This window comes from Prionailurus bengalensis, chromosome A3, assembly GCF_016509475.1.
Source record: "Prionailurus bengalensis isolate Pbe53 chromosome A3, Fcat_Pben_1.1_paternal_pri, whole genome shotgun sequence".
Lineage (NCBI taxonomy): Eukaryota > Metazoa > Chordata > Mammalia > Carnivora > Felidae > Prionailurus > Prionailurus bengalensis.
In genome coordinates, this window is record NC_057354.1 from 266121 (window position 1) to 293925 (window position 27805).

Here is a 27805-nt window from a genome sequence, read left to right on the forward strand (position 1 = left end):
AAGGGGCTGAATAGGGACCAGACCCTGAAGCTGGGTGGGGTCCAGACCCACTGAGACCACTGGGGACATTCATCCCACCCCTGGACTGGAGGGAGAGACAGGTTAGTGTTCATTTTATTTAGAATGTGTTCCAACAGCTAGCAAAGCTGGAAAATTAGACTGGACTTGGGACAATTTTTTAAATCCACAAGATTATATGGATTATAGTGTCTCTGTGGGAGGATTTTGGTGTTTTCCCTGCTGGAAGACCTAGACAAAGAGAGGGGAGCACTCACTGACTCCCAGGAGACCACAGGCAAACCTGCCTGGAAGGAAGGGGTGACATGGGATGCGGAGGGCAGAGGGACATAACAGGGGCGTGGCAGGGAACTGGCTGTCACCTACCATATTGGCTCCAACAGCATCTGCCAGTGTCCCCTTTCTCCAGGGGAGGGAAGGGGGGGGCAATATGGGATGTTTTATTCTCTCAATTGTGCACAGCCAAGGGCAATGCCAACCCAACTCACACATCACCACTATGAAGCCCTTCCAGCAGATCCATGTACCTAACACTGAGATGAAGCTTCACTGAAGGATTTGGGAGCAGCATTAAAGTGTCTTCCTTGCTCCTTCTCCCCATCAAGCTTTCCAATAGAATCCTCCAGAACCCCCAGTGTCAGTCCCATGTGCTGCTGTCTACCTGCACAATCTTCCTGGCTTCCTGTTCTTTCGAGCACATACCTGTATGACAGATCAAGAGTCAGCCCGAAGAGCAGCTTTCTTCTTCAAAGGTGTACAGGTTCTACTACCTCAGGAACCCTCTGCACACATTCTGCTTTCCATTCTCTGATATGTGAGGCTAAATCACATGCCCACACCCCTGCTCCCCACCATGGCTACCACAGCACCCTTGGTTCCTTGAAATTATAGTTCTGTCGCCTCTTTGGGGGTGTCCAAATGCATGTCTGAAATTCTCCTGACGCCCACCCATTGTTCGACCTACTGGCAGCTGAATAGAGCAGACTTTGCCTTGGTTTGTAGAAAGGATAACCCATGGAGCATTATCTAGCACATGTCTTGGGAGGGGTTCTCCTAACATCTCTGGGCAGGGAATTGTGGCTCACTCCAACCCCAAATTAAAAATTGTATGCAAACAGGGGTGCCTGAGTGGTTCACTTGGTTAAGCATCCTACTTCAACTCAGGTCATGATCTCATGGTTCATGAGTTCAAGCCCCTTGTCGGGATCTGTGCTGACAGCTCAGAGCCTGAACCCTGCTTCGGATTCTGAGTCCTCCTCTCTCTCTGCCCCTCCCCCACTTGTACTCTGTCTCTCTCTGTCTCTCAAAAATAAATAAGCATTTAAAATTTTTTTTAATTATATGCAGACAAAGAAACAAAAAATAGACTCTTAACTATGGAGAACAAACTGGTAGTTACCAAAGGGGAGGTGTATTGGGGGGAGGGGGGAGAATGGGTGAAATAGGTGAAGAAGATTAAAAGTACACTTATCGTGCTGAGCACTGAGTACCACATAGAATTGTTGAATCACTGCATTGTACACCTTAAATATAACACCATATGTTAACTGTACTGGAAATTAAAAATAACTAAATAAATAAATTTTTAGAAAATTATAGTTATATAGTAGACACTTTGATAAAGCAGCCATGTCTGGGTCCATCTGTTTAAAACTCCAACATAGGGGCCTCTAGGTGGCTCAGCCGGTTAAGCGTCCAATTTCTGCTCAGGTTGTGATCTCGCAGTTTGTGGGTTCGAGCCCTGTGTTGGAGTCTGTGCTGACAGCTCAGAGCTCGGAGCCTGCTTTGGATTCTCTGTCTCCCTCTCTTTGGCCCACCCCTGCTTGTGCTCTCTTGCTCTTTCTCTCTCTCAAATGTAAATAAGTAAACATTAAAAAAAAAGAAAAAGCTTGAACATAAATGGAATATCTACCTACCCAAGTGTAGGAATCTAGTAACATCCAGTGAAGCAGGCCAGAAAGGCCATGCCCAGTGGCACCTCCCTCCCTTGTCAGGAGGAAGGGCTGCTAAGCGTCCATGCAATCAACCTTCTCCTGGATTCATACCTGGAGTCCTCCATTCAATATTATGTGATTGGGGCCCAAATGTTTCATTCTTGAAGGTCAGGAGGAAGTTTAAGTACCTACCATCAACACCTATTCCTTTTCTCCTTAAGTTAAAAAATAAAAATAAAGAGCTCAACGCCCAGCACCTTCCCCAAACCCACAACCACCTAATCTTTTCTAACAGCCCCTTCACAGCCCATCTCTGAGCTGTCCACCTGCCTGGTGCTGAAGCCAGAGGCACACAGCAAACCAAGCCATGAGTACCCACCCACTCACACGGGACTCCTCTGCTCCCACCACCCTCCAGGAACTGAGGCTCCACCACCCCACCCCCACCATGTAAAGCCAGTCCCCACTTGCTGTGTGGCACTCTGCTCTCCCATGGCCTCCACTGCTCCCATGCTTTGGCCTCCCCAGCCTCCTCAGTCAGCACATACCACCCTACAGTCCTTCTGGAAATCCGCTCCGTCAAAGGAACATCCTCCCTCCTTGTCCGGCATCTTAGCTTCTCTGCTCAGAACAGTAACTCAGGCCCAAACTAGAAGTAAGACTCTCTAATGGGGCAGTTAAAGAAACAGACAGTGAAACAGCCAGTGTTGCCAGGAAAGCCTGAGCAGGGGCCACCAGGCTGCTCACAGCAGGTCCTAACACCCTCTGCGCTTGTCAGCTGGAGCCACAGGGGGACAGCAACCTTCCTATCTGTCCCTTACACAGATCCCACAATTGTAGATACATGTTATCCAGAGCCCCTGGCCTCACATCAAATAACTTTGTCAGTCACAATATCTCTGTTTGAATGCTCAGCGCTGGAAAGGGGCAAATGAAGAAGGCAAATTTAAGGTGGAAAAAAAAAACAAGATAAATAACAGTTTAATGCGATACTTTAAAACATCAAAACATCAAAATACATGATGTACAAAATACTAAAAATGTAAAGAAAGATAGGATCAACATTTACTGACTTTTCCTTTTGCCTCAGGCTCCAACATGGCTCAGCATAGCAGTGATAACCCTACAGGAGTAATAGTGGGAGTGGAAGTACTTAACAGGGTGCTACAAGAGACCCATTAGAATATATATTCTAGTCACCACATTCAAAGGAAAAGTGTTGGGTTTTAAGAGCAAACTACAAGCACCCTCAAGTGAAGTAGCCACCTAAAACTTTGTAGCCCTTCCAGACTACTCCCTGGGCCATCACATCTGGGTGGCCATGGCCTGCATCATGGCTTGGATCTTTGTTGGGGACCATATCCATGTCAGGAAAATGAGAGACCAGAATCTGAGGTCTGGGAAGGAATGCCCACAAGCCTGTTGTCACTTTTACTTCCATCTCTGAGGGTCACCAGATCTTGCAAATCCAGCTTCATCCAGAGTATGTCGTGGGAAGTTCTGGAATTGGAGGCTTGGTGTGGCTGTAGGCATATGGGATACCCTGGGTTGGGAGCATCCCTGGGGAGGCAGGGACCCTGAGTCACCTCCATCACTGAATTCTAGTGGTGGCAGGTATGAGAAGGGCATGTACCATCTACCTCCACTTGGGAAGATGGAAATAAACATGATCAACATACCAAGGAGAAAGTCTACCAAGGATTCTCAGCCTACCTGGGCAACAGCTATGGACGCAGCCCAGGTATGACCAGATCCAGAGCAGGGACCTGGCCAGAGGTGACAGTCTGTTGTCATATTTTAGTTTTACTCTGTTCAGAGTCGTTTTTCTTCCTTTAATTTTACAGTGACCAGATCACTGATGGTCCTAGCCCCCACTTACCCTCTCTCTAGACTGATGTGACCAGACTGAAAGTCACTTCCATGCCCATGCCTGGAAATGAGAAGGACCCCTGCCCAGACCTGGGGGGGGGGGAGGTGTGGCAGGGCAGGGGTTGCCCTCCAGGTGCCTCACCTTGCTGCGTCTGCCCAGGAGGAGCCTCGAGGTCTTGCAGTTGCTGGCTTTGTCTCCTTGTGTCCACCTCTGACTCAGCAGCTCACCCCGGAACTCATTTTCTGAGGGTCAGAAAAAGAAAACCTAATGAAGGCAGCTGTGCCAGCTCAAGGGGAGAAAAGGGAAAACCTGGACTACTCTTTTCCAAAGCATTAATGTAAACCTTCTTTTCTGGAATCCATCAGAAAGACACACAATGTCACAGCCCCGTGGCTGTTCCAGGGACAAGGGACAGGAGCTCTCTGAAGAAAACTGGTCTATGATTGGGATGCTCAGAGGCTCCTAGCACCCTACATTCCTGCACCATCTTCCTGGAACCTGCCTCCAGTGGGTGTGGTTTCCATGAGCAGCCACTCCAACCAGGGGGCTGGTGCAAGTCCAACACTTTGCCTCCTTTGCCTTCCCTCTGCCCTGGTCCTCGCCATCTTTCCTCTCCTTTCTGCCTCTCTCCAGGGCAATGTCTCCAGTCGACATTTAATTTCTCACATAAATTCATGTGTCTAAGCAGAGGCTGAAGGCATCAGCTGGACATGACAAAGAAATGCCTATTCCCTGCATGGCACTCCCTGTTTCCATGACAACTAGCTTTCTACAACTGCAGCTTTTCAAAGGAAGGTCATTAAGTAACCAACAATAAAAACAGGAAATGAGTATTTCTGCATTCTGCTCTCTGCTTCTCTCTAGAAGTAAGTTTGGATTCTGCTGAAGGTAGGTCAGCACAGTGCTGTCATGCCCGTTATCTTTTCTCCCCTCACGAGCGCACTCCAAATGCTGTTTTTCTAAAATTCCACCACTCCTGCCCCAGACAGCCCTGTGGCTCCAGCCAGAGCATCCTCTTGTCTGAAAATGTCTCCATCCCATTAAAGGGCCTCCTGTGACCTCAAGGAGCACAGACACAGAGGGAAGCAGATTGGTTGTCAAGGATACAGCCTAATGCAAGGTCTTCAAAGGAATGAGTAAAACCACCAGGATTTGACCCCTACTGTGTGCACCTACTGTGTGCCTGCCCCTCACTAAGCTTTGGGTCACCTGCAGGGGACCCTGCGAGGACTGGCCTTGACCAGGGAAGTGTGAGCAGTAAGGCTCTTCCTGGGGCCAGGAGGGTGCCCAGCAGTCATGAGCACACTCTGAAGTGGGGCCAGGCCACCCGTGGGGTATTCACATTCCCAAACCTATGCTGGGAGTGTGGGGGATTGCCCTGAACTCACAAAGAGGATGCCGCAAACAAACAGGTGAGGGTGGAGGAGGAAGCATCCCCAGGGGGTGGGAGAGAGGAAATTTAGGAGGCAATCAAGAATCACCTGTCACACTTTAGTTGCATCTCTGGTGGCAGTGGAAGCTGGAAGACCCCAGGTCACAAAGTAGGTGGGGTTCACTTTATACACATACCTCCCAGGAGAGAAGACACTGCAGAACCCTGCACACGGGGCTGATCTGCAAGGCTCAAGTGGAATTTCTTGTCACGATAACATATGTAAAAATATGAGGTAACTGGGGCACGTCTCACTGACAGCTGGAGGAAAGGACATAAGATCCTAAGATCTTGGCAGAAGCAGGATTGTTCTCTGCTCCTCATATCCCAGCAGGGTACCTGAGAAGCTGAGCAGGGCCAAGCTCTTTCTGCCCTAGGTCTCTCCTGCTTCCCAGGGAAGCCCAGCCAAGATGAACTGCAAGTCTCTGTGAAGGGGCCTCTAGTTTTCTCTGTGATACTCTCACCTGCCCCTGGGGGTCTGGAAGTAGAGACCCATGGAATTCTCTGCAGCCATGCATCAGCTCAGGCAAAGTACTAGGGGTCTTCAGAACATCTGCTCCAGCATCACCACCTCTAAACACCCACTCCTGCCTCCTCTGGGCAAGAGAGCCAAACAGCATCCTAGTGATGCATTTAGCCCACACCCACAGGACACAGAGCCAAGTAAAGCAAGACATACACACCCCAAGGTCAGAACTTCATTTACCAGAACCCACCTTTACCTTGACGCAATTCCTTCCTTTTCCTGGGGAATTTTTGGCAGCAAACTATTGTCACTATTAGAAGCCCCGTAAAGTATGGCAGTGCTTCTCCTTTGCTGGGCAACGGCCACAGGCCCTCTTTGTCCCCTTTGCCCCCTGCTGGGGGCTGTGTGTAGTTGGGCCTTACCACAGACAACACCCCTCCTGTCTGGACACACTGAACAACCAGCTCCCCAGCTTGCACAGAAGCAGCACATGGAACCCCCCACACGAGACAACTGCAGAGTCTCCAAGCCAGAGGAAGGCCCTGCACAGAGACACAGGGGTCCCATCAGGATGCCCCTTCTAGAAGTCATGCTGCCAGTGGACACTCAGAAGGCAGCGGGGATGGACGGGGACCTGCTCCACACCTGACCTGCAAGCCACCTTCTTCACCTGCACATGAAGCAGAGGGAAGAAGCGTTAGGGGATTTAGAGCACGTGCAGAAAGTGGCCCCTCGGCATCTGGCACGTAGTGAATGCATGAGAATATCACCTCCTTTATTACCAGGAACTGCAAGTGAGGAAGACATTCTCCTCAAGACGGGTGCTTTCTTTGGGTTCTTGGGTCTCTAATGAGGTCTTCTGAAACCTTACTCATAGACACAGATGTCAAACAAGCCAATTAGGAGCAGGTGGCAAGGACAGTGTCACCGGCCAGGACCCATCTTTAGGACCTGGCACTGTGCTCCCTGCCCGCTCTGTATTGCCCCAACATCTATCTCTACAGAGTCCCCAAACTCACTTTTATGGGACTCTGGCAGACAGATAAGCTCCGGAAAGTAACATGGCCTGTTAGCAGATACATCTGGGTCCTCAGGGAAGAAAATCTCTTGACCCATCAGTTGTCCTCTGCTTCTACTAGGCTAGAGCCATGACCCAGGCGACAGCCAGGTCTATCCCTCTACTAATGACACTCACCCACCCCAACTGAGAACACTGCAGACCTGCAGCCAGCCCAGCCAGGCCCCTGAAAAGGCAGCAGGAAACCTTAGAGCCAGAGCACATTCTCCTTCCCACAGCTGGGGACACCCCTAGGTGGCCCATCTAGGAACCCACAGATGGCATCCACTTCTCCTTCCAGACGCTGGTGTTCTGTGCCCACTTCTAACCCCACAGACTCCTGGAGGGAGGATATGTCCTCCTAGAGGCTTCCTGGACTACTCTCCCTCTAGCCCTGCCAAACCACTGACAGCCTGACACCTTCCTCAGGCAAGTGATGTAGGAAGCCAAACTATGAGCACCCTCACCCACCCCAAAATAAGAACAGATGACAAGAAGCCTGAGCAAAGGGTCAAGTGGTAATTGCAAAAAGCCTAGATGTGTTCAGAGTCTTCACATTAGGTTTTGTGTCTGGTAAACCACAGGCAGCCTTTGGAGCCAGAAGCTGTTCCTACCTGTCCCTCACCCAGCATGTAAAGAGGGAAGTGTCTTCACATGGAGACAACCCACATCTGGCCTCTCCCATGTCCCCCCACTCCCACGAACACAAACTCATCAGAGATTCTCACTGTTTAGTGGGACATGTCAGCCCCTCATGACAGCCCTTCTCTGTCCCCTCTCCATCCCCAACATAGGAAGGGAGGCCTTGCATCCCAGCTGAGCCAATCTCTCCATCTGGGCTTGATATCCTCTCCTTCCCACTACTGATTAAAGGGTCCCTAGAGTATCAACCATGTCCCATATTCCTCTTGAATATTTGATCACTCCCTCTAACCTGGACCCTTCCTGGGCCTTTTCAACCTTTCAGAAGCTTGAGGCATCCATGTTTAAAGAACATAATCTGTCTGGACTCCATACCCCAGCCCCACTACCTCTGCATCCCCACCCCCTTCACAACCACGTTTCTTAAGGAACTCAAATTTGCTGACTTTATTCCCCACTCTCCACTCCAATTGTCCTCCACCTACAGCAAGTGGAGGGTCACCACTAATGTCTATGCCACATCCCCATTGTCCTGCACATCCCTCCCTCCTTGACCCATGAGTCCTCCCCACTTTGCCCTGTATCCCAAGCTTCTATTCCATCACCGTAAATGTTCTTGCTGCTCCCCTCACTTGCCCATCTGCCATGCCATGGACTCCTCTTCCAACTCCATCCCTGCTCATAACACCTTCTCACAGGACTCAAGCTTTTCCTTCCCCAGTCTCAGTAATCAGCTCCTTGAGCACAATCACTGGGGATCATCCTGGGTCCCAAATCCTGCCACTGCTATTTACTGAATCTTGCCAGAATCTGACCATTTTTCACCTCTCCAGCTGTTTTGTTTTGGTGGCAAATACTGACAAACTGATTGAAAATTCATATGGCAATTCAAGGAACATAGAATAACCAAAACAATGAAATTGAACCCCTCTCACACCATACACAAAAATTAACACACAATGAGTCACAGATCTAGATCTAAATGTAAAAGCTAAAACTCTTGCCTAACATTATAGTAAATCTTCCTGACTTTGGGTTCGGCAGTGGCTTCTCAGATGCAACACAAAAGCATGCAATAAAAGAAAAGATGGGTAAGTCATACTTCATTAAAGTTTAAACTTTTGGATGTCAAACAATACCATCAATAAGGTGAGAAGACAACCCATAGAGTCTATAATCATATATCTGATAAGAGACTTCATTCAGAATACATAAAGAGCTCTTAAATTTTCATAATAAGACAAATAACACACTTTAAAAATGGGCAAATTATCTGAATAGACATTTTTCCAAAAACAACATATAAATGGCCAATATGCACATGAAAAGATCCTCAGTAGCTACTCATTAGAGAAATGCTAATCAAACCCACAATGAGATACCACTTCGCACCCACTAAAATGGCTATAATTAAAAAAAAAAGACCATAACAAGTACTGGAGATAATATGGACAAACTGAAATCCTCATACATTGCCAATGGAAACACAAAATGGCACAATTACTTTGGAAAACAGTCTGACAAATCTTCAAAATATTAACCGGAGTTACCATATGACCTAACAATTCCACTCCAAGAAACAGATCCAGGAGAAATGAAAACATACATCCACACAAAGTTTTGTACACAACTATTGATCACAGCTTTATTCATACTAACCCAAAAATGGAAACAACCCGAGTGTGTCCATCAACTGCTGAACAGAATGGCACTTATTAGCATTTGGCAACAAAAAGGGTTAAGGTGTTCCTCTGTGGTACAATGTGGTGAACCTCAAAATCAGACACAAAGACCACATGTTGTGCAGTCCCATATTTATGGAACAAAATCTGCAGAATTCCCAGTAATGGGAAGTCCACAGAGACAGCAGGTCAGGAGATTAGGAGATTGTACCTTTCCAAGGGTACAAATGGGGAGCGGCTGTTAATGGGAACAGGGTTTCATTCCGGGCTGACAAAAGTGTTCTGAAATTAAATGTGGACAGAGGCATGGCTATCACTATGCTAAGACCACTGAACCGTATTCTTCTAATGAGTGAATTATATGACATGTAAATTATATTGCAAGAGTGCTGTTTTTTTAACAGTTCCTGGCATACACACACAGGAAGGAGCCTAAGTGTGAATCTCGTGACACACTGGAGCTCTCACTCACCAGAGCTCACCAGCGGGACTAGAACGACCAGCTCTAAGGAGGGGAGAGGCCCACACATGTCAGATGGCCTCTGCAATGTCCTGCTTAGCCCAGGGGAGTGAATCTTGAGGACGTCAAGGGAGAGCAAGTCCTCCTGCAGAACACCAGGTCACAGAAGAAACTGGGTACGGGGTGAGTGAGGGCTGCCTCACACATCAGGGGCCATCCACAAAGGATTCAGTGTGTTCCGCGTAGCTTTAGGAGGACCACCAAGTGGATGTTCACAACAATAAGACAACAAGCGCTGCCTTACAAGAGATAGATTGCCTCCCGCTATGATGTGTGACCCCTGGCCGGGAGGCATATGGCTGGTCACTGGAGCCACCTCTAGAGACTCTTGCAAAGGGCAGGGGTCTGAGGGAGTTGCCTTTGGTTCTCCCAGCCTGGGTTCTGCGAGCCCATGTTCTGGTCTGGCCTGGACTCCCCCCACCCACTCCCTATCTTGGAGACCATGGAGGGCAGGGGGATGTATCAGAGACCCCACCCCAGCAGCTTAGTGAACACTGACAACCAGGAGGCATCATGAGCCAGGTCAGCATGAGTGCAGCACAGACACCCCTCTGCCATCAGAATGTGTCGGCAGCTTTATCGCTCAGCCAATCTGTCACCCACCCCAGCCTGTAACTAAACAAACACAGGGACCCCTGTCCTGCCCGTGCCTGTGCTTGCTGGACATGCTCCAGCTGCCCCTGCCTGGGGTGCTGCTGCCCTGGACAGGGCAGGCCCCCTCAGCCTTCCTGGCTTCTTATGCAGGGTGAAACTTTGGCAGTGTGCATTCCTCCTCCCCTCTACCTCACATCACTTCAAAGACATGAACTGAATATATCCATTGAAAACCTGGGCCCTGGAATTGAGTGTAAACAAATCTTGCCATTTAAACATTCTTTTCTGTTTTTCATCTCAATCTTCATCCATCCCCTCAGCTCCAAGGCCTCCTTGCCTGCCACTCAGACATAAGGCAAAGCCCAGAAAGGCAGGGAGAAAAAGGTTAGGATAAAATTGTAGAAATAACTTAAGGCCCACACAAAACTGACCACATGTCACTGTAGACATTTGGGGGGAGCACAGCCCAGAATTCCTCCCTCTAGACCCAGAGAATCTCTGAACCCAAAGCCCTGAGGTCCAAACCATGCCTCCGGAGGCAGGAAGGCAAGGCCCTTAAAGGGCACAAAGGCCCCTGTCACACAGCTCCCAGTGGCTGCAGAAGGCAATCTAGCACCTCTCCAAGTTCAAATTAAGACCCCAATCCCAGATCCTTGTTCCTAGGACCTTTCCCACATCTATGGGCCAGAACCGTGGTGGGTGCAGTGCATCTAGGAACCTGTGCTGGATGAACAGGCCCATGTCTTAGAAGGCTCCCTCCTCCACAGCATGGACAGCAGAGCAGGAACTAGAACAGAGCCCAGGACAGCTGGACAGAGTAGACGTGGCCTGGCCCAGCCAGTGGCAGAAGCTGGAGACTGGTATGGGAGTTATTTGGGAAGGCTCCCCAGCACCATGTCTGTCTTTCCCAATTTGGAAATAAAATGTAAACCCAACATGAAGAATCCAGTACAAGACCTAGCAGGTAGAAGTGAAGATGTATACTAGAAAAGTAAATAAGGAGACAGGAATAAGGAGGGAAACTAGGTGAGACCTCCCACCCGACTCCAGAGGTCCAGAAAAAAGAGAACCAAAAAAAATGGGAGAGAAAAGTATGAACTAAGTAATAAAAAATAATTTCCCAGAACTAAAGGAAATTATATTTTTAGATTGGAAGACCCATTAAGTACCCAGCAGTTAGTGAACACACACCTGCTCCAACCAAGCTGAGCCACAGTAAAATTCTGAACTACCAGGAGTACCGAGAGGGCCCTACAAGCTTCCACAGCGGAAAGGTCACAGACGAAAGATATTGTCAAAATGGTATCAGGTTTCTCAGTGAGGAAGCAAGAACTTCAAAACTGTAAGGTTGAAAATCAACCTGTATGCTGTCTATGCCCAGACAATATATCAATCAAGGGAAATAATAGAATAAAAATACTTCCAGAGACACATGAGTCCCCAAAGCATGCCACCCACTGGACACTAAGTAAGCCAGGGGGAGAGGGGTGGGGATGATTATCTACAAGAAAAAGAAAAACAAAAACTTGTATGAGAAATAATCCTGGTATATATTACTTGGCCCAACAGTGAAACTAAATGGATAAAAAAAAAAAAGATGCTGCTCAATGTAAGAAAGTTGCTCGAAGGGAAGGTAGCAGAAGAATCCAGCCCTGAAGCTATATATACATTACACTGGGTTTCTCCTGCAGCACAGCCCATGAACCCACAGTCCTGGGCAGACTAGGCCCTTGAGTCCCCCTAGTGTCAGACTCCAAGCAGGAGGAGAAAGCATCCCCTAGAAGGTCTGGCCTGAAGTGGAGTACAGGGCTGTCCCATGAACTGTGGATGAGGAGGGGGCTTTGGCATAGTGGGCAGCACCCGAGAGGAGGGAAGGGGTGTTGATCAAATAAGTATATATATTCAGGACAATGGAAACAGCCAAGTTATGGACAGAGCCCAAATGTCCATCAACTGACTAATGGATAAAGAAGATGTGGTTTATATATACAATGGAATACTACTTGGCAGTGAGAAAGAATGAAATCCTGCCATTTGCAGCAACATGGATGGAACTGGGGGATATTGTGATGAGTGAAATAAGTCAGTCAGAAAAGGAAAGAGCATATGTTTTCACTCATATGTGGAACTTGAGAAACTTAACAGAAGACCATGGGGGAAGGGAAGGGGAGTGGGGAAAGTAGATACAAACAGAGAGGGAGGGAGGCAAACCACAAGAGACTCTTAAATACAGAGAACAACCTGAGGGTTGATGGGGTGGGGGAGAGGGGAAAGTGGGTGATGAGCATTGAGGAGGGCACTCGTTGGGATGAGCACTGGGTGTTATATGTAAGCCAATTTTACAATAAATTACATTCATTTTTAAAAAAAGGATAATGGAAACCAGGTTTCTTGCTGTTGGGGCAAGAAGTTACACAGAAAGGCAGAAACCTAGAATATACCCTGTGGGGGAATTCATACTGGAGGGCATCAGTGTGAACTTGTGCTTTTTGACATATAGAGAAAATAGAGAAGTAAGTCCAGATGTAGGTGCAAGTATGCACATGTGTAACTGTGTGTACGTGCACACACATGTCCACTGAAAGGCTGGGAGCACACCCAGCACCAAGCCCTCCCCCGAAAAGGTGCTGTGGAGTGGCTTCTAAGCTGTGGACAGGAAAGCACAACAGAAGCCTGGGGTGAGCAAGGATGCATTCAGAAAGTAATGGGGAAGCATCGGGACTTGAAGCCACTTTGGGTGGTCTCACTGGCCCACAAGGAGAAGCATCGAAATAACAATTATAGCCCATTGGATAAAATAAGTAATGAGTCAATACAGGGATCAATAAAAATAAATAAATTGGTAGTTTGATGATGAGTGAGGTATTTCCATAGTTTCCAAGTACCTTCCCAAATACCTAGGAATTGTAAAGAGAAAAAAGTGTCATTGCAGCAGCAAAGGGTGGAATGGTGCCATCTAACCCGGTGACCAAAGTAGCAGCATCAAGGTGCATGGAGAAGAGCCTCGCACCTGGGTGTTTCCACATAAGCCAAGTCCAGTCATGGGAGCAGCCAACAAACCCAAATTGAGAGGCATTCTACAAAAAACTGACAAGCATTCTTCCGAAGGGCAAAAGTCATGACGAAGACTGAACACATAGCATGATTCTCAGCCCATCCTTTGGGGCATCTGGAGGAGTTTGGACACTGTCTGAGGACCAGATGCCCATACAGGTGACCATGATTCTGCAGGAGAAATTCTTCTTTGTTGGAAACACCCAAACAAGTGGGTCATGGACATAGACTTGGCAAATATACTCTCAAGTGCCTCAGGAAAAACGGGTTTTGTCCTGCATTTGAAACGTTTCCATGAGCTTGAGCTTGTTTCAAAATATATTTTTAAAATGTGGGGTGTGGGGTGTGATTTCACCAACAGGTGGTCAGGGGAGGCCTCTTTGAGGAGGGGTTGAAGCCAGAGCTCGGGAGAGGGGCCCTCAGGCCCCTCTAGCTTCATGTCTCCACCTTCTGGTCTCCAGTACTGCTCCTTAAAGCCTACAATGGCCAAAACATCCTGGGCCAAGAACAGCTCCAACTGTCTCAGCCTGCCCACTTCCCTCTAGAGAGCCCAGGGACAGCGGGGCAGGGCGGGGCAGGCCCTCGGGAGAGTCTAACAACCCTGAAAACCCTAAAGGAAGGGGCACCTTGTGCCCTGAACATTTCAGGTAGGGGCTGAAGGAAAGGTGGGGCACCCTCGAGACCCCTCATTCCCCCTTCCCCAGATATTCCTGCAGCCCCCAGAAGCTCCCAGACCTGAGCAACCTGTCCTCAGCCCCCACTTCTCAGGGGTCCTTCTCTGCTCCAGGCCCTGGAAGGGCCAGCTCTGCTGCAGTGGGGTCTCTGTCCTGAGTTTGGGAGGTCTTGAGGCTGTATTGGCATCCCACCCACTAGACCACCTTTTGGCAGGAAACACAATCAGGGCCAAGGGGAAAATGAGGGCAAGGTTTGCTCTTTTTTTTTTTTTTTTTTAAGCTGGAATTCAGAGAGAAGTAAAATGGAGACTTGCTGAGTGGAGCAAAGCAGACCTGCTTTTGCTGAGTTTAGGTGAAAATGAGGGAAGAGAGAGGTGGGGGCAGGGGAGTTGGCAGTTCTATAGCTTTGCACATTTCTCTCATTATTTTGCTTCTAAATCAGCCTCGCTGGTACTTTCTCTATTCTATAAAAGCCAAATCCAAGCCATGTCCCTTAATCTCTCCAACAGCAGCTCACTGCTGGGAAAATAATACAGATGTAACTTCCAGCTTCATACACTTTCTTTTCCATTTATATGCAAATAGTGACCTTTCACCCAAGCTGTCTCAAAGAAGTGTTTCCTTAAAAATGCAAATAGCATGTTGCAGGCAGTTACTGTGGCTGAGTCTTTCCTATATTATTATTATTATTGCTTTTAACCTTACCAGTGCTGTAAAAACAACAGCTAAACTGCTCGGCATAATAATGACTTTCCAAAAGAAATCACAGGACAGCTCTCCAGGAGGCCTGTCAGTGAGCCCGCCAGCAGGGGAGGGAGGGTCTCAGGATCGAGGGGAAAGTGCTCAGCCCCAGGGTGCCCAAGTGTCCCAGGAGGGGCACAACAGTGGCGACCTGCTTCTACCTCAGAGTCACCTGGGCCAAGCCTCCAACACCCAAGCAGGTGCCAGGAATGACGGCAACAGGAGCAGACCACTCAGCACAACTGGGTCCTCCATGCAGGTCCACAGGAATTTCAAGAACCTTTCCACCCCAAGTGGGGTTCAACGGTGACCCAGTCGCCACCTCCACCCGGGCTGGTGAGTCAGCCAGCAAACTCACATGCGCTCTGCCCCCACATGAGGAGCCAGGTGGCTTCCAAAAGCCCTTGCATTCCCACATCCCAGACCCCTCCAGGCCAACAGGAAAAACAGAGAACAGGAGGCTAGGAGAAGCAAGGAAGGAGCCCAAGGGAAATGGATGCAGCTAGTGTGTCTGCGAAGGCGTTGGGGTGGGGACCTCCGTCCCACTCCTCCTGACCAACCCCACTGACCAAACCTGGCTGCAGGCCAGAGGAGGAGCTAGGGAAGGGGTCCACTTTATCACTGAAACCCACTCACAGCCTCCAGGACCCCACCACCCGTTGCTGTGTCCGTGGCTGCTGCTCTCCAAGGCCCAGAGCATGGGACATGCCAGGTGCTCAGAAAGGAGGGTGTGGAAGGCTAGGCTGACCCCTAGGCCTGCCTCACTGAGCCGAGATCAGACACACCGGCTACATCTAGAGTGACCTGCCTCAATCCTAGAGAGCACACGGGGAAACAAAGGCTGTGAGAAGGGAACAGGACGGCTCTGGCCTCATCCACCAGGTTGAGAACCAAGAGGGCTAGTTTCTGGGCACCCTCCCTGTAGGTCTCTGGGGTCTTCAGAGCACACACTGGCCTCCCAGGGTCAGGAGAGGCCTTCTCTGGAATTCTGCTCCTGTGCCTCCTGTCCATGAGTCCCAGAAACGCCTTTCTTAATCAGAACTGTCCAGCCCAGGGAGAGGAAGGATGGTCACTTCCGTCCTCATTGAAAACACACTTTATTTAGGGTTTGAAGGTGACCCGACTAGAATGGGCTCTCTCTCGTACAAGCAGTGAAAGTAAGCTGCTTGAAGCTTCCTTTAGGGTCTGTCTGCACCCTGGCTTGTGTCCCCCTCAGTCAGAAGGCTCTCAGGCGGCTGACCTGAAAATCCAGGCAGGAAGAGCATTCTGTAGGCAGGCACAGGCAGCTTGTGGGGGAGGGGGGGGCCTCAAAGCCCCGGGGGTGGGGGAGGCAGTTTCGACAACTGTGCCCTTTTCCTTCTCCCACCCCCAGTCCCTCTAACTGCAGGACATGGAAGCATTCCTGTTTCGGGAGAGAAGGGTGAGCCCCCAGGCGGCTGACATGATGCAGCTCTTCCCTGGTGAGTTTAATTGTAGCCTCAGCTCCAGGGCTGAGAGTCACCCCCAATTTTCAGGCGGGGGGGGGGACCCACCTGTCATCCTCCTAGCACTGCCCAGCAACAGCCCACCTGGCTGCCTTTTAGGCTTAGAAATATTGGGGAGTGCACATGCTAATTTCCCAATCTGAGTGTTCAGTGCTCAGCACCCAGAGAACCAGCACTCAATAGAAATTGGAGAAAACAAAAACACTTCACACAGACCATAAGCCACTGGCCTGGGAGTGACTCTGGGCAGGAAGGGGGCCCTCACTGGGAGGGTGCAAAGCAGGACAGGGCTGGGAGAACCTCCCACCCTGTGCTAACACACGTGCTCATCAGAGTGCTCTCTCTAGGAACGCATCCTGCATCACAAGAATGGGCTCTAACTCATTACCAGAGTCCATTTGGGCCTCTAGATGCCAGAGATGCAGCCCGCAAGCTGAGCGAGAGAGCCCAGATGCTGGGGCATGAAGGGAGCTCCACACCCAGCTACAGGTTCAGAATTTAGAAGCCGAACGTGTGTGTTTGGCAGCCAGACAAGCAAAGCCAGGGCCCAGCAGCCGACAGCTGATCCCTCATGACCTGCTCCAGCCTTCCAGGGGGCTACAAAGCTTCGCCGGATGAAGTTCTAATAACAAATCTACCTTTCTTCTCCCTGTGGGCTGATGCACCGAGGACTCAGACCCCCAACTTCAGTACTTCAGGGCCTCTGTGGGCTTTTCTGACTGCTTCATGGCCTCTCTAGGAAGCATCAGAACCACTAGATGAGAGAAGGCTTTAGGCCCTTCACAGATGGTGGAAACTGCTGGCTTGTGTGTGTTGCAGGGAGGAGAACCCTCCCAGCTAATCTGCTTTGGTGCAAAACGAGGCCTCAAGAAGCACTCGCAGCTGGGGTCGGGCTCCTGGGATTGGGGCCTCGGCTTTGTGGAAATAAAACAGATCAGACAAAAATCTAAACCATCTCTCCAAAACAAAGTCAGACCATTAAAAAGTGCTAACAAGAGGCACTCTCTACTTTGGATGCCAGACTCTGACTTTGCACAGCTCCATGTGCAAAACAGTGATCAACAAACCAATTAATTGTTCAGTTAGCAGTCCTGTGACTGAGCAGGCTGCTTTGAACCACCTAGTCTAGGGGACCCTAGGACTGTCACTGCCCCAGAAAAACCGGCACTGAGAAGACCCCTGTCCCTAGGCTCCTTATTCACATCCCAGGAGAAGCTCTGAGTCTATGAAAGGCCTTCCGGAGAACAGCCTGCCCTTCCAGTTAGGAACCACTCGGATGTACACAGGTTGGCTGCTGATGCTGATTCGTGTCAGGATTCAACAAGTCCCGTAAAGACTGAAGGGCTCCGAAATCAGCGATGCGCCTCCGGGACCCTCAGAACTACGGGTCTGGTGCACTGCGACCCAGGGCATCACTCCCGAGGCATTTGCTGCTGTCAGTTTGAGGTCTGGGAGCGCCACAGTCCCTCTAGGACCTTCTAAAACAGGCACCAGAGCCTGGTGGGGCGCTAAGGTCGGGCCCAGCAGAGAGAACCTAAGACCCTCTCCCTCCAGGGCAGAGGCAGAGCAGCCCTGGGGCTCCAGGGACCCTCTCCCTTGTGCTACTCCTCTCACGTGTCGTTTTTAGGCAACAAAGTGGGGAAAAGGGAGAGGACCCAGATGGCTTTTGCCGGCACCCTCAGACTGATGTCGAGCACGATCAAGGTGTGAAGCCAGGCGTGAGGGTGAGAGGTGGAAGCCCGGCAGGCTAATCTGTCAGCAACTCAGACCATATGGCGCGTCCGCTTTTCCTCACAACATCCAAATCACACACGCTCACTCGCACCTTGCCCACCACCCTGAGCAATGCAGGGAGACCGAGCCAGCCCGTCCTTCAAGGACCTGCCACACGCACCCTCCGTGCAGGCCACAACCCCCTGGTGTACCGAATCCGAGCGATCCCGGGGCAAACCGCCCCTTCCGGTCCCCAGGGCTGGCCGGAAGGTGGCCACAAGGCCCTGGACGCTCGTCAGTGCTTGACAACCTCTCCAACCGCTGGACTAATCCCCACAGAGGCAGGTATATTCACAGCTTGGCTGGGGCACATTGGAACTGTCCTCTGAGTTACTTGCATGTCATTTGATTGAAATAACGTTGCGTTTTTTAAGTACACATTGTAAAAGGCAGGAAGGAAGAAACAATGGGTAAAGCCCCTGTTCTCATAAGTAAAGCATCTTTGCTCCTAACCGCATAAGCCAAGCAAGGGAAAACGTGCGAAACCAACACAGGGTCGGCTTCAGTAATGCTGAAGATAGAGAGGACACCAATTGTAAGTATTCAGTAATCTATCTTCTGTGATGCAAGCTTGATGGAAGTCTGAGAGCAAAAGCATTTCAAGTCAGGTGAAAAACGTCTATCCCGTTTTGTTTTGAGGATTTTCTTTAGGCAACATTTGGGGAAATTCAGCTGTTCATAAAAGACAGAAAATATGTGGAGAACCTCAAGACATTCCACTCCAGCAAGCACTCTAGGCTGGGTAGCAGGCTATCCCTATAGAGGGGCTTCTAAGAAAGAACAGGTCCTGGGGTCTTCAGGGAGCACAGAGCCACCCTGGGGGGGGTGGTATTCAGGGAGCACAGAGCCATCCTGGGGGGGGGGCTTCAAGGAGCATAGAGCCATCCTGGGTAGGGGGGTCTTCAGGGAGCACAGAGCCATCCTGGGGGGGGGTGGTCTTCAAGTAGCATAGAGCCACCCTGGGGGCACCACCAGTGGCAGCTATTCTCATTCCTTCTGGGAAACACAGCATTTTGGGGGCTGATAATCTCGAAATGTTGCTGGCTCCCGAAGACCATTTTTGTGTAAAAGTCACACCACAAAATTCCCATTAAAATTACATCTGTAGACAACTAAATTCTGGCTTATTCCTGAGTGAGTTCACAAGGAAAGAGCAGAGGGGGAGAATCTAGAAGCTGAGGGGAGTAGAGGGAGGGCACCCCCAGCCAGGTCCCCTCTGGGCTCTCCTGTCCAGTACTCTACAAGATAAAAGCCAACAAAAGGGAGATCTGGAATGGGTCTTCCAGGGCCAGGACAGGCACAGGGTTTATCTTTCCAATATGCCTGAGTAATGTGCAAGTCTGGCTGCCCAGTGCCCTGTCTGCCCCAGGATCAGGTGACTACTGGCTGTCCCCTCCTGCCCAACAGACACACCTCGGTCCTGCCGGCCAGGCCAGCTCCCTGCCTCCCGGTCTGCTCCAGGACAAGAGCTGACCAAGGTGTTCTGGTCGACTCTGGTCTCACCATCCCCAGCCCAGGCAGGGTTAAGCAGCACCATGACCTGCTCACTCTTCACCCAGAAGACATGCCTCTTGAGTGGAGTCCATCAGGGAGGAGCTCGGCCCCACCAGCCGGCCCACTGCCATCAGGGTGGCTGTGGGAGGCCCAGGGGTACTTGTCTGGTACATTTTCAGTCTGCAGGAAGCTTGTCCTGCTGTCTCTGCCCAGTGCTGGTCCACACAAACTTTTGCCCAAGGGTGGGTGCCCCCAGGACAGCTATCGGCCCAGCTCTGAGCTGCACACACTCCCAACTCCACCAACCAGAGTTAGCACAGACCCTCCCTGCCCCACCCCACATGCTCACTCAGAGCCACCCATGTCCTCATGGACACATTTGGTGACCCCAGGCCAGAGGAGGACAAGAGGGCCCAGAGAGGAGGGGCTGGGCTCTGGGCGGCACCAAGGAAGACTGCCCCCCACAGCCAGGGCCAGGGGATAGGTCAGCTGCCTGGGGCGCGTCTGAGTGCCCAGTGAGGGCTCCCATGGCAACACTCTCTGCCAGCCTCTCCCTGATGCCTCTGGGCATTGACGGGGCTTTCCAGTAAAAGCTGTTGAGACCCCTGCCCAGCTCCAGGACAGAGCAACTTTGTAGCACCAAAGGCTCTGCCCACAGATTCTCCCCCTCTGGCACCAGGAGGACTCAGGGCAATGGGTGACAGCTGCCTTTACCAGAATCTTCCAAGAGCGCCCAGAGCATTGGCTCTGAATATTTGGGGCTGCCTCCAGACCTGCGGACAATGCCTGAGGGTCACACAGGCCCCCTGGGTTACACTTTACACAGAAGCAGCTCCCCTGCCCTGGAGAGCTCCCAGGCCCACATCTGGGCCCTGTGGTCCAAGGAAGTTAGAGCCCAGGTGGTTCCAGGATGGAAAGGCCTCCACGTCAAATTCTCACACATGTCAAGCTCTCCACGGCCCCTGCTCAGGTCCCTGGATCCTTAAACATCCTGTGAGATCAGGTGGTGCCGGGGGTGGAGAGGGAACTTATAGGGGCCTCCAGTCTCCAGGTCCAGGAACACAACGGGTCATGAAACTGCCACCTCGTCTTTGCAAACAAACTGCTCTCTAAACCCCGATCAGCCTCCTCTGCACAGTGAACAACTCTGGGGAGACAGGCAGAGTCCTGCCCTGTTGGTGACACCCTCCCTGCTGGCACCACAAAACTCCAATCTCTGCTCTCCTACTATTTTGTTTACCATTAATTAACAGGGCCATATGGAAGGAGGTGATAATCACAGCCAAGGACCAATGGGAAGGAAGCCCTGGTGGTGAGGATCCTGGGCCTCTCCCCGGCTTCCACCCAGCCCCAGGCAAGGACACCCCACACACACACACGGGGCTGGAGTGAGGGCAGGGCGGGCTCTGCCAGCATCTCAAGAGTCCGAGTCCGAGCATAGCCGCTCACCAAGACTGAGGCTCACCTCCTCGAGGTTTGTCCCACCACTGTTCCTGCCTTTTGTTCGCTCAGCCACCAGCCTCAGAGATGCCCTCAGGTTCCTCTAACCTCAAGGTTTGTTTTTTAGACCACTGGGGCAAAATTCCTCACCTCCCTCTCCCAAAAGGATAATAGTAATAATCACTATCATTATCACCACTATAGTGACACAGCCTGATGGCCCACTACCAGACACACCTCTCAGATGTTTTGTTTCAGAAATTACATGCCCAACTTGACCAGCCAATGATGTCCACTGATGCGAAGGAGGCACTGAGACCCGAAAAGCCCTCTGTGACTCAGAAACAGTAAGTAGGACCCTCGTGGTGAGGACCCGCTACCACAACACTAGGGCCACCATGGGCTTGTTTATTTCCTGATTCACAAAGAAGGAAATGAATCCAACGGACAAAACAAAGTCCCTCGCCCCAGAACATATCCCACGGGCAACGGCATTATGTTGTTCAAAGCTCACACCATCTTTCCTGGCCAACCCTGATTTTCAGTTTTAAATACACAAATTCAGTTACACTAATATTATAAGCAACCACACTCATGACCCCCCTCACGGCAGGAAACGGAGCTGAGAAGGACAGCCAGTATTGAGTTCTGTGCGCCTACCCCACAAACACATGCACCCTAGACGCTGCTCCTTAAGTTTAGAAATACATGACACGCAAAGACAAAATGCTCACATGACCATCTCTCCTCGGTGTCTTGGGTGGGGGCTCACACGAGGTACCAACTCTGAGATCCCCACTTCAGAGAAGTCTTCTGTTTAACAAGGCAGCATTTCCCCCCACCACATAGCTGCTGGGTTCCTCTTCCAGAAATGCACATAAAGTTTCTTGCCTTGGTACACGATACCCCCAATGTCTTTTCTGTCAGACGCACTACGTGTCCACTAGACTCTCAGAGAGGCCGAGCGCGTGAACAAGCCAGGGAGAGACAGAAAAAGAGAAGGAAAACAGCCACGGGCAGACCCGGTAGGAGAAGAAAGCCTCAGTCCAACAGAGCAGCTTTAAAAAGCCATCCCCAGACCTGCTTTTCCTGCAAAGAAAGCCTTCATCTTAGAAATTAACTCTGCTCGCGCGCCCTCTCCCTGTCTCGGTCCAAGGGGAAAAGCCAAGCGCTTGGATATCTGCCTTTGTCAGCGAAAGAGCATAACATGGACTTACCTTTCCCCACAGCTATTGTCTGTCCTCCTTCAAAATGACATCACGGAAAGCAATCATGAAATTTACATGGGGGGTGCAGGGTGGACGGGGGAGGAGAGGGGAGGCAGCTGCCTCCCTTACAGCGGTCACATGTGGGGAAGCCTGTGTGCGGGTTTCAATTAAATATCTTCTCCCCTTAGTGTGCGACTCCTAAGCCAGCTAAAGGCGACGTCTCATTTACTTAATGACCGCTCTCATTAGCAGCGGTGGCACGGGCTGGCGGAGAGGCTCCTTTGTAAATACGCTACCCATGAACCCTTGGGGCTCCAATATATCTGTTTACTCTCCGAGGTGAAATAAATTTACAGTATAGCATCAGAAAGATGGGTCTGCTGACTTGGGGAGTGAGAGGTGCCCAGGCCGGCAGAGCCCCTGTCTCCTGCTCCAAGCATCAGCCAACAGAAGGTGCCTGTGTTTGCCCACACTGAATCATAATTAATATGCAGCATGATTGGGGGTTTTTTATGCAAAACACACAAAAGGGCAGAGAGCGTCACAGCCGCCATACTCACCCCCCTGTGCTGTTTCCAGCAGTGGTTCAGTCCAATAATTCCTAATAGCAGCAACCAGAATGACAGATGCCCTGGGTTAGCACTGCTGCAGCGAAAGTACTTTACAATATTTATTGGTGGTTAGGAATATGACCTACCATCATAAAGAATGGACTGCAGAATTTATTACTCAGATGAACCAGGAGGGTTACATAGTGGTTCATCTGCATGTTCAAGTATCAGTGACTTACAAGGATATGTGTTTTTTTTTTTTGAAGTTCGTAAAAGGTACCTATGACCACAGACCCAAAAATAAAGGCATACACACAAAGAATAGATCAGGAAAAGATATTTTTTCTTTTATCACACATTCTGTTTTTGGTTTAAGTTTTAAAATAATAAAATCCTCTTAATGAGATCTTGGGCACAAGTACTCTATGCCCTAAAGTCACTAAGCTTATCCCAACCAGAGGGAAACACACAGCTCAAGTTCTCTGCTCTTTTTGAGTCTTTTTCAACTGCCTGAAAGGAGCTATCCAATGAAAATCGAGAGGAGGAAAAGGCATCACACACATAATGGAACTGCCCACCTACTCCTCAAACAGCCGAATTGTTTTCCACTTTCAAGGATAAATGCAGGAACTACCTCAGTGAGAGCCAGGGTATTCTTGCTTACTATCCAAACTTCCTTCCAAACTTGCCTGATAAATCAGGCAAACAAACGTTCATTATCATAATCAGTTTGTTAGAAACTGTACCGTGAGACAGGCTGGGTTTTAGATGCCTGTGAAGAGCGGCTGCCTCAGACCAGTGCAAAAGCAGGCCAGCCCTTGGCTCTGAAGTTCAGGGCAGAGATTTCAACGTAGTAAATATCATTTCCTGGTTCGTTATGCAGGAACACAACCCCCACCCCCACCCCCACCCCCACCCCGGCAACTTAATCAGCATTAAAAAGCTCAGGCTACCAAAAGCATGAATTAGAGAGAAAACAGCTTCCTCAGAGAAAGCATGTTCTAAAAATCAGCTGAAACTCTTCCGCAAGCGATTATTTTTAACACGCAGTGTTGTTGCCACATTACACGTAAACCAAGGAGCTTCATACTAAAAGCAAGTATGTTCAGTTCTTATATACACACACATTATTCTCAACAAACAAAATGCATAATGTACTCGGGGCAATCTTTTAAACTGAGTAAAAGGAAATAAACGCAAGCGTTCACTGGTAAAACTGAGGATGAAATATTAATTAGCCAAATGAGAACAGTTTGAGGCTCCTACAATGACTGCCTACCATTGTTTTTATTCTTTTGTGAGCTCACATCCATTAGCATAGAAGGACATATTCAGTTGAGAGCTCTCCTGAAAAGCCATTTTCTGTCTCCTCTGGACACGCTGTGAGTGCTGGGATATTTTACATCCCAAACCTTTGGCATTCAGAAATTCTATTAAACTCTTATCGGCAGGCTGCAGGCTCGGGCAGCCCTGCACGCCATTGTTCGGCGAGGAAGATAGAATCAAAGGGAGGGCCGGTGCTGAATCAGCCGTATTCCCCAACAATACCCAGTGTTTCATGAAAGTATTTAATTCAGATATGTGACAGTCAAACTTAGAGAACAACAACAAACAGAATCAACAACGGGGAGAGATCAGTATGTGCAACCAAAGGCCCCGGTGCAGCATAACTCTTTTCCAGGTAACATAAATTGTACTTGTGCAAACCTCTGCCTTTCATCATTTCACACCTCCCCCATTGAGCAACCACGGCTTCCTGAGGTGTGTAGCTCCGGTGGCCGGGAACGGACCCTTCGGACTCCACCTGAGGCTGCTCGGGTGAGCATTTCTGAATGTGCTTGGAAATTTCAAATCGCTGCCTGTTCCAAGAACCTGGAGAGAAGCCCCGGGAGGTTACAGTTGAATGAGCCGTTTCAGAAGATGGGTTTTGATGAGGAAAGGTTCAAAATCTTTAGCCGACTCCATCTAGAGAACAAAGAGTGGTTACAGGCAAGGAGCAGGGAAGGGACTGTGCCGGCAACTTGCTAAGGTTTGGCTTCTTCCTTCAGCCCGAGCGGTGGGTGCGGACGCGCCTGCGGTCTGATCAGCACTTTGGACAGCGCTCCCGCCCCTGGAGCCAGGCCCTTTGTTCTCAGCACACTGAAGTCTTGTCAGGACTCCGGGCTGGGAGAAGCAAGTCTAACCCAAGTCCCCCGGCCCCGCTTGCAAGGGACAACAGCAAGGCATAACTGAAAACTTTCTTATACAGGGTGGAAAACTGCCAGGACTCTTTTAATCATAACATATTTTCTTTTCCATAACTAAGAATGGAGTATATTGTTCTTTAAGCTTTATTTGGTAAAAATCTGTCGGCAAGTTGCATAGGACTTTTAAGTTTGGGAGATCCACAGGGAACAACATCCGTCCGACTGGAGGGTCCTCCTAACTCCACACAGGGAGAAAAGGGGGAGATTTGCAAAACCAAACTTGTGACTGCTTGCTAAGGAAGTGCTTTGTGGGAGGTGGGGGAAGCAGGCTTAATGATTGCTTAGCTGGTAAGATCATTTCAAATAAAATGTAATTACTTGTGCAAATCTGCACACAGACATTCCAAGTGTCAGTTCATTTGCTTCATAAAAACTCTTTCAAGTAATTTTGGTCTAAACTTTCTGCATCTGTAATTGGCACCTTCTCCGGTGACCAGCTGGGGGTGAGAGTTTTCTTGTTTCCTTCTGAAAGCTTCCCTGCAGATGGGCGCCCGCCTTAAAGCTGCAGACGACAATTAGGGCCGTTGTGTGTGGAGCCGAGATGGTCAGCATTAATATTGTATAGGAACAGCTGAGGGCGAGGGGGCCGCTGCCCCAGGCAGGCTCTGGCAGATGGAGCAAACAAAACCGAGAGCCTCTCTTACCAACACCCTGGGCTGACTCTGCCTGTCTCACACTTGCTGGGTTGTGAGCCTTTCACACACACACACACTCTCTCTCTCTCTCTCTCTCTCTCTCTCTCTGGCTCATATTGTGAGATGGTTTTATGCTGGAACATCAAACACACGAACCCTTTGACACTGTGTGAACATACATAGTAAGAAGACATACAAATTTGGGAGGATATTGTGGGGCTCACACACTAATTCTTGCTCTAACACTGTGTTAATGTTTCACACACACATGCACACACACACACACAAACACACACACACACACACACACACAGGACAACTCTGCACATGCTGGGAACACAAACAGCAGCAGTCCCAGCCAAAGCCCCTTTACTACAGTTAGTCTCAGGTGCATATTGGTCAGTATACACACATGCCTTCTTTCCACCCCACCTTCTCCCAGAGTCTCATGGTCCCTACACCTGCACACATACACCTCCCCCCACCCACTGTCCTTCTCACCTTCAACCTTTGAAGGCAAGCCCACAAACAGGGCAGCCTTAACAGGGGTGTCTGCAAGCCACGCAATCAGCTGAAAGGAGAGGCATCAGGCCAAGGACCTGGCCTCGCTCAGGAACAAGCGTATGTCTATCACCTCCTCAGCTGCCCAGAAAAGAGCACAGAGTGCTGACGGACACACAGCTAATTAGTCCCTTTGGCAGCCAGGCAGAAATGTGTGAACAGGCCCAGGGAGGGGTGCGCAGGGCTGGAGAAAGGTACGCACCCAGGAAGGTCCCACAGAGCATCATCCTGGCTGGGCGGGCACACCTCCACTCGGAAGCTTGGACACACGGTCACATCACGCTGGAAAAAGTTGCTACACAAACTTCTGTGTCACAGGGCCCTGGGGAGTCTCCTTCTCATGCAGCCAATCAGGGCCAGGGAGCAGATAATCACAAATTGATGCCCTGCCAATGAGGCTCCCTTCCCCACACAATGGGCTGGAGACCCCAGACAATGAGCCCCGCCTGCAGGTGGGGGAAAGCAAAGAGGAAGCCCCCTCATGCTAGGGGACAAACAAATGAGGGAGGGGAGGGGCTCTTCCCACTTTCCCTCTCCCCTCCCCTTCCTCCTCCTACTTTCCCGTTCTCTTTGCTGCACCCCAGACTGGAGTCAGGCCAGAAACCTGGTGGAAGACCAGGCTGGATGGGTGGGGTGGGATCAGGTCCAGACTCCCCAGAGTCCTAGCCTCCCCCTGACACAACGGGAGCCAAGGGGACAGGCCCCTGTACCCCTGAACTACGGACTACTTACCACCCACGTGGAAAGGCTTGTGGGGAGGGGTGAAGGAAGGTGAATGGGAGGGCCAGGAACCAACTCCCTCAGAGATGTAAAGTTAGGAGGTGTGGAACTTGCAGGGACAAGGGGAGGAACTTGGGTTGGGACCTTCAACTGCTCCCCAGACCAAGAGTGGGGATGATGGGGGAGTGGAGGTGGAGGGTGGGAGTGGAGGAGGCCTTTCTGGCATGGCCCCTCTTGCCTCCTTCCATGTCCATGACCCGTCACTGCCTACCAGCACCCTTTGGCACAATGATCGGACCTGGCTGGACAGTACCAACTCAGAGCCTGGCCATCCCCTCTGCTAGATTTCCCTGATGCTGGGAGGAAGCTCCCACTTACCCCTGAGGCAACTCAGATGTCACCTCCCTAGGAAGCCCCATCCCATCCTCAGCTGTAGGTACTGGCCTGCTTGTGTGCAGGTGTCTACCTCCCACAGGTGGAGGCCTGGGTGCAGTGTGTGGAGGCTGAGGCCCATAACAGGAGTCCTACATTCACTGACTCTGGAGCAGGCCTGAAGATAGGACTGGGTGGGGCTCTCCAGGCTATGAAGGGCCCCAGGCATGGACCCCTGCAAGGTAAGAGGGGTACATGAAGCCCCATGTCTTCCAGAGCATTCCTCTAGAACAGAAGCTCTCAAAAGTGGTCTCTCACATGATATGGCTGAGAAAAGGAACTCCCAGTCTCTGTCTTCATAGACTCACCCTTAAATAAAGCCTGTTGGTGATGAAAACCATCTGCTCAGGCCAGCAAGGGTGCCGGGCACTCCAAGGCTGTCTTGCAAGCTGGAGGAATAGGTGTTGGGGAGTCAGGCTTCACTATCCTGGAGCCAGGGGGAGGCAGATCTGGCAGATCCCCTATCCCCTCACAGCCCTGTGACTGGTTGAATGTCTCCACACCTGCAGTGAGGGCTTCAGTGAGGTCAACTGGCAGGAAATAGACAGGCAGGTGGTCCAAGGGCAAGAGTACCCCA

At 50.4% G+C, this 27805-nt stretch overlaps 1 protein-coding gene across 4 annotated transcripts in view; it reads right to left on the reverse strand.

The window, feature by feature from the left end:
- The window catches only part of MYT1 (myelin transcription factor 1), a 66557-nt gene extending 44047 nt beyond the window's left edge, over positions 1–22510 (reverse strand). For 2 of the 4 annotated variants that reach the window (XM_043553353.1, XM_043553354.1), the window contains exons 1-2: positions 22093–22510; positions 3964–4064 (exon numbers count right to left, since the gene is read on the reverse strand). The gene's annotated coding sequence lies outside the window, so the exon portion shown is untranslated. Of the gene's footprint in view, positions 1–3963; positions 4065–21609; positions 22069–22092 lie in introns of those variants that run through there. The other 2 variants (XM_043553351.1, XM_043553352.1) reach the window with 2 other exon arrangements.
- Positions 22511–27805: the final 5295 nt, after the last annotated feature.